Source organism: Ahaetulla prasina, chromosome 2 (assembly GCF_028640845.1).
Source record: "Ahaetulla prasina isolate Xishuangbanna chromosome 2, ASM2864084v1, whole genome shotgun sequence".
Lineage (NCBI taxonomy): Eukaryota > Metazoa > Chordata > Lepidosauria > Squamata > Colubridae > Ahaetulla > Ahaetulla prasina.
The window spans coordinates 157,012,893-157,019,092 of NC_080540.1; positions in this window are offsets into that span (position 1 = coordinate 157,012,893).

Here is a 6,200-nt window from a genome sequence, read left to right on the forward strand (position 1 = left end):
TATTAGGCAATCTTACTATTAGCAGAAAGATGAGATTTTTTTTTTATCACTCTTTTTTTGTTTTAAATCACAAACTTTTGCTGAAACAGAATAATATATGGAATCTTGTCACTGTTGAGGACAGATTTGATCATGTGCGCATCTCTAACTACCATGTTTATCTCTTGTTCGACAGTGTTTTTCTTTTTGTTTTTTACCAATAAAGGAGAAAGTTTGTAATTCAGGGTTGAAATGTGGGATCCTTTGGGTTCTCCGAGATTGGTTGATTTCTTGCAGACATTTCATTACCCAAACTACGGTAGGTAGCAACATCAGTACTGTTTTTATTTCCTGAGGCATTTGGATAAGCCAATGTTGAAAGCAGAAAAATGATTCCACTGGACTTTTGGACTAACTTTTATCATTTCATCCAGCATCATTGATCAGTGCAGTGCAATTGCCATGAAGTGCAAACTAATTCTAACACATCCTATTTCTATGGGGGAAAGGCAGAACAACAGCCTTCCAATAAAGCTTTTCAGTTCAACTGTCAGGAATAGAATAGTGCTTGTGCATGGCTATGTACTAGCCTTCACAGGCAACAAGGAAATATTTTGTGTTATCAAATAAGAAAATGTGCGATAGCTGTAGCTAACTCTTCCTGATTGCTTATTTGTACCCTATGCTTATTTGTACCCTATGACTATCATTAAGTGTTGTCCCTTATGATTCTTGACAAATGAATCTTTTCTTTTATGTATACTAAGAGCGTATGCACCAAATAAATTCCTTGTGCGTCCAATCACACTTGGCCAATAAAAAATTCTATTCTATTCTATTATTGGAGGTTCTCCCAGGAAAACATTTTTTTCTCTTCAAACTTCCTGTTGGTGTTGAGCCTTCTAAGGAAGCTCAAGCTGGTGATACAAAGTGTTCCCTCTTCCTTTGTGTCTTTGCAACAGCAACCCTGTGAGGTTGGTTGGGTTGTGAAAGAACAACTGGCCCAAGGTTATCCACACTAGTCTTGGTTGAAGGAGGAATCACTCTTTTTGGCTTCCCTGCAGTCACTCTTTTTGGCTTCCCTCAGGCATGAAATGGCCTGAGCATCATCCCTCGATTTGAAAGGTTTGCTGCTGAGAGTAATCCAGCAAATATGGTAAAAGTAAAGGTAAAGATACCCCTCGCACATATGTGCTAGTCGTGCCCAACTCTAGGGGGCGGTGTTCATCTCCGTTTCAAAGCTGAAGAGCCAGCGCTGTCTGACGACGTCTCCATGGTCATGTGGCTGGCATGACTAAACGCCAAAGGTGCACAGAACCCTGTTACCTTCCCACCAAAGGTTGTCCCTATTTTTCTACTTGCATTTTTTATGTGCTTTCGAACTGCTAGGTTGGCAGAAGCTGGGACAAGTAATGGTAGCTCACCTCATTACACAGCACTATGGATTTGAACTGCTGAACTGCCGACCTTTCGATTGACAAGCTCAAAGTCTTAGCCACTGAGCCACTGCATCCCCTCAGCAAATATGGACCACTCTCTATATTCTATGTATCTCAAAAATTCTTGAGCTGCTGCTGCCCTCCAAGATAGCCACTGCTGACAGTCAGACTGAACCACGCACAACAGGTACCAGTGAGTGAAGACTGCTCAACGGTGGCACAACTATGAAAAGCTTCAAATGGAGTCCTGAATCAATCAGTGACATGGATGGAGATCTTATAGGTCAAATAACTTTCCTAAGATTCAAATACTAAACTAAAAAAAAAAAATTTCTTCAAAGGCAAGACTTCCCTGGATTTTTTTTGGCCTCCATAACCTATTTGGTGACCTGGAACAAGAGGCACTTGATCTCTCAGGCTCTTATACTCAAGAGAAAGCATATGGCTCAGACTCTTCTCTATGTTTACCCTTGCTAGCCAAATCTAATTACTCAATAGCCCTGAATTTAACAGACGCCTTCTGCGCTCTAGAGCAGGTCTATCATAATGATCTTTCACAATTGTTTAAACAGGAGAATGCCTTATATCCCGTTTGAAAGCATGTGATCTGCTTTATACATATATAGCCTTCTTGAAACAATTTTTGGCATCACTGAAGATTGAAAGCCGTAGAATAGACATAGCCTTACTTTTCATCCAGTCTCAAAGATGGGCTTTAACTTTGGTCCCTGCTCCTCTCTTTTGCCATCCACTCTTCAACTCTATCAAGTCACCTTTCTTGTGAAGCGCTTACAAAGAACATCTTGTTCTTTCTAGGCAGCCTCTAGGACCTAGGCTAGAGTTTAGGCCTCTATCCTCCAATTTTGTGTTTCTAACAGCCATCTCCTCTGGGGCCAAGTCATGTTCCCCTTTGCAGTTGAAAGTGAAAAACAAAAGATATGGATACTGCAGAGATCCTTGGAATGGTTGAAACTGCCAATAACCTGCCTCAGCAGCTCAACATACAAAAGTTAGGCCCAAAGCTTCTTGTTTTCAGCACCATTGATGAATGGACAGGTCCCTGCATGGATCTTTCACCTGCTAAGGTGCACAAAGGTATAACTGTATTGGTTGGGTTCCCCCCCCCCACTTTGGAATATGTACTAGATAGAGGCCTAAAATGGCAGGTGTGTGTTATCTCAAGATTTATTTCTTAATGGAGTCCTTCCCCATCTTCTTTTAAAAAAATCAAAATACTGTATGTATTGGCATTCCTGGAACAATTTTTTAATCTGTATTAATAACAAGCCAAGTGCAATCCCTGATCATGTAACTACATGACTCTTAAACCAGACAAATCTGGATTTACCTTTACTTGAACTACACATTTACTTATTCAATAAAATCTTCTTGCTATAAGTGATGAATGAGCCATGATAACATGGCTTTGTTTGTTTACATGTTCTGATTCTGTTGCTATTCTTTGAAGAGACGGGCTTCTTAACAAGCCTTTGGAAACTTGAACATAAACTCAAGCCAGAATTGAAATGCAGCTTTTTAAAAAATCCAATCATATTGGAACAGATCAGCAAGGGAAGTGGTAAATTAACTAATACTTGGAGACTTTAACTGATGAATGGCTGAGTCCTCCAAATATATGTCCTCATTCAGCTGCAAATAATTGGACTTAGAGCAAAAGCTGCCAGACAGAACTCCATGATCTACGTTGAGAGGTCAAATTAGGCATCAAATGTTCATAATTGCACAACCTCAACAAAGGTGCCAATCACATCTGTGCACAATCAATGCACAGTTAGATACAAGGTAATGCAAGGCAATCCAGGGTCAGCCGTTTGAATTTTGTATAGTACAGCAAATACATTAAACTCAGTTAAATTGATAAAAATATATACTTTATTCTTCTCTAAAATGTTGCAAAAAGATTCAGAAATCATAAGTCTAGGAGCAAGAACCTTGCTTCAGGCCTAAAGGAAATATGAAACAAGCAATAATAAATATTTTATTTACACACATCTGCAAAATTATTAGCAATCCCAGTCACTTCTTCAGTGCATATTATTTCCAGGGGGTTTCTCTGAGTGAGTGGATGAGAGAGCAAAATGAAAGGAGGGGGGGGGAAATGTTTAGCACTGTCAAAAAAACATCAGTATTTTCTAGAAGCATATTTTCTTAACAAAAAAGTTCAATGGTCAGAAGTCAGACATATCCTTGCATGCATGTTCCCCACCTCCACACAGCAGCACAAAAATTGTGTTTGAGAATAGTTGTAAGCACAGTGAGCAACATGTAATTAAAAGGGAGCTGCCTGTCTCCCTTGGAACTTGAACAGTGTTTGTCTTTGAGAGATCAAACCTCTCTACTGCCATTTTCCTAGATAACAGATGCAGCACCCAAGGCCAGATTCTATGACAGTAATGGTAAACCTTTTAGACACCGAGTGCCTAAACTGTGTGCGCGTGCATCCCCAAACTGATATGTGCATGCGGATATGGACGAACATGTACATGCGTGGACATCAGTGGTGGGTTGCCCCCCGGTTTGGAGCGGTTCGCAAGAACCTGTAGTAAAACCGGCGGGAGGCTCCGCCCTCTGACCCGGACGTCATCAGGAACCTTCTCTGCATGTGGCCCAATTGTGAACCGGTAGTAAGTAGAACCCACCCCTGGTGGACATGCGCAGCAGAAACCCAAAGACCAGCTAGCCAGCAGGAGGCGGGGCATCCCAACACTGATAGCGCGGCAAGAGGCAAGATCTTTTTCTTTCGTGAGCTTCTGTTTTGTCGTTTGCAGGAAAAGAGAACTCATGAAAGAAACGCCACGGAGATCTGAGCTGGGGCAATGGCGCACGTGCCAGCAGAGAGGGCCCTGTGGGCCACCTCTGGCATGCATGCCATAGGTTTGCCATCACAGTTTTCCCCAGCTTGGCTATTCTTCTGACATGTGGACCAGTGGTGAAATCCAAATTTTTTTACTACTGGTTCTGTGGGCGTGGCTTAGTGGGGATGGTGTGGCTTGGCTGGGGAAGGATATGGCAAAATCTCCATTCCCACCCCACTCCAGCGGAAGGATACTGCAAAATCCCCATTCCCTCCCCCCACTCCTGGGGGAAGAATATTGCAATCTCCATTCCCACCCCGCTCTGGGGCCAGCCAGAGGTGGCATTTGCCGGTTCTCCAAACTATTCAAAATTTCCACTACTGGTTCTCCAGAGCCTGTCAGAACCTGCTGGATTTCACTCGTGATGTCGACCAAATAAGCAGAATTAACTGTAATTCTTTTGCTGACAGTGGTCAGTCCACACATCTAGACGGCACCTACATTGGGAAATGAGCCAAAGGGTTTCTAGTGCAAGTAGACCGCACTTGAGCCCAAATTTTTTTCTTCCTAAGTGAAACGTTTGTCAAGCAAATTTTGCCCCACTTTACGGCCTTTCTTGCCGCAGTCGTTAACTGTATCGGTGTAATTGTTAGTAACACAGTTGTTAAGAGAATCAGGCTTCCCCATTGACTTTGCTCGTAAGAAGGTCACAAAAGGGGATTCACACGATCCCAGGATTTCACCACCACGATCAGAAATACGAGCCAGTTGCTAAGCGACCGAATTTTGATCATGTGACCATGGGGATGCTGCAACGGTCGTAACTGTGAAAAATGATCCTGTCCATTTTTTTTTCCAGCGCTGTGGCAACTTTGAACAGTCATTAAATGAAGTGTTGTACGTCGAGGATTACCTGTACTAATACCATGGAAAATAATCAGCCAAGATAATTTGCTATAAACGTCCCATTAGATAAATGAAAGACGGACATGTCTACATCAGCAGACATTCATTATTACGGGATCAGTCCCTGGAGAACCTTCAGCTCGATTGTGCTTCGTCATTTATTCAGAGACCACAAATGCTCTAATGAGATTGCATTGAGTTGCATTTCTCTTGGAGCTACATTAAAAGTAGTTGGGGGGACGGGAGGGGAGGGGTCCCTCTATCTCCTAATTATCATGCACAGGGCTTACACACCTGAAAGTCAGTTCAGAGAAGCTTGTGTGACATCTGTAAAAATGAAAAGTGTCAGACACATAGGGAAGACACTTCTTGTGACCTGAGCAGTGGTGGGTTTCAAATTTTTTTACTACTGGTTCTGTGGGTGTGGCTTGGTGGGCGTGGCATGGCTTGGTGGGCGTGGCAGGGGAAAGATACTGTCAAATCTCCATTCCCACCCCACTCCAGGGGAAGGATACTGCAAAATCCCCATTTCCTCCCGATAAGCTAGGACTTGGGAGGCAGAGAATAGATGGGGGCGGGGCCAGTCAGAGGTGGTATTTACCGGTTCTCCGAACTACTCAAAATTTCCACTACCGGTTCTTCAGAACTGGTCAGAACCTGCTGAAATTGGCCTCTGGACCTGAGCATGTGTCTTGGATGAGGGAAAGCCATTCTGTCTGAAGTCCGAGGTGTTTCCCTCCCACCACCACCATCCTTCCATTCCAGTCATCCAGGAGGTCCAGAAACAAAGAAAGGAACTAAGGATTTCAACCAATCAAAATACACCTAATAACCTGGGAACCGCAATCCCTAGGGTTGAAGTTTTCAGATCTAGTTTAAATTAAGCTCTACACCAGGGGTCTCCAACCTTGGCAACTTTAAGCCTGGTGGACTTCAACTCCCAGAATTCCCCAGCCAGCAAAGCTGGCTGGGAAATTTATTTATTTATTTATTTGATTTTTATACCGCCCTTCTCCCGAAGGACTCAGGGCGGTGTACAGGCAAAATAAAACAGATAGTA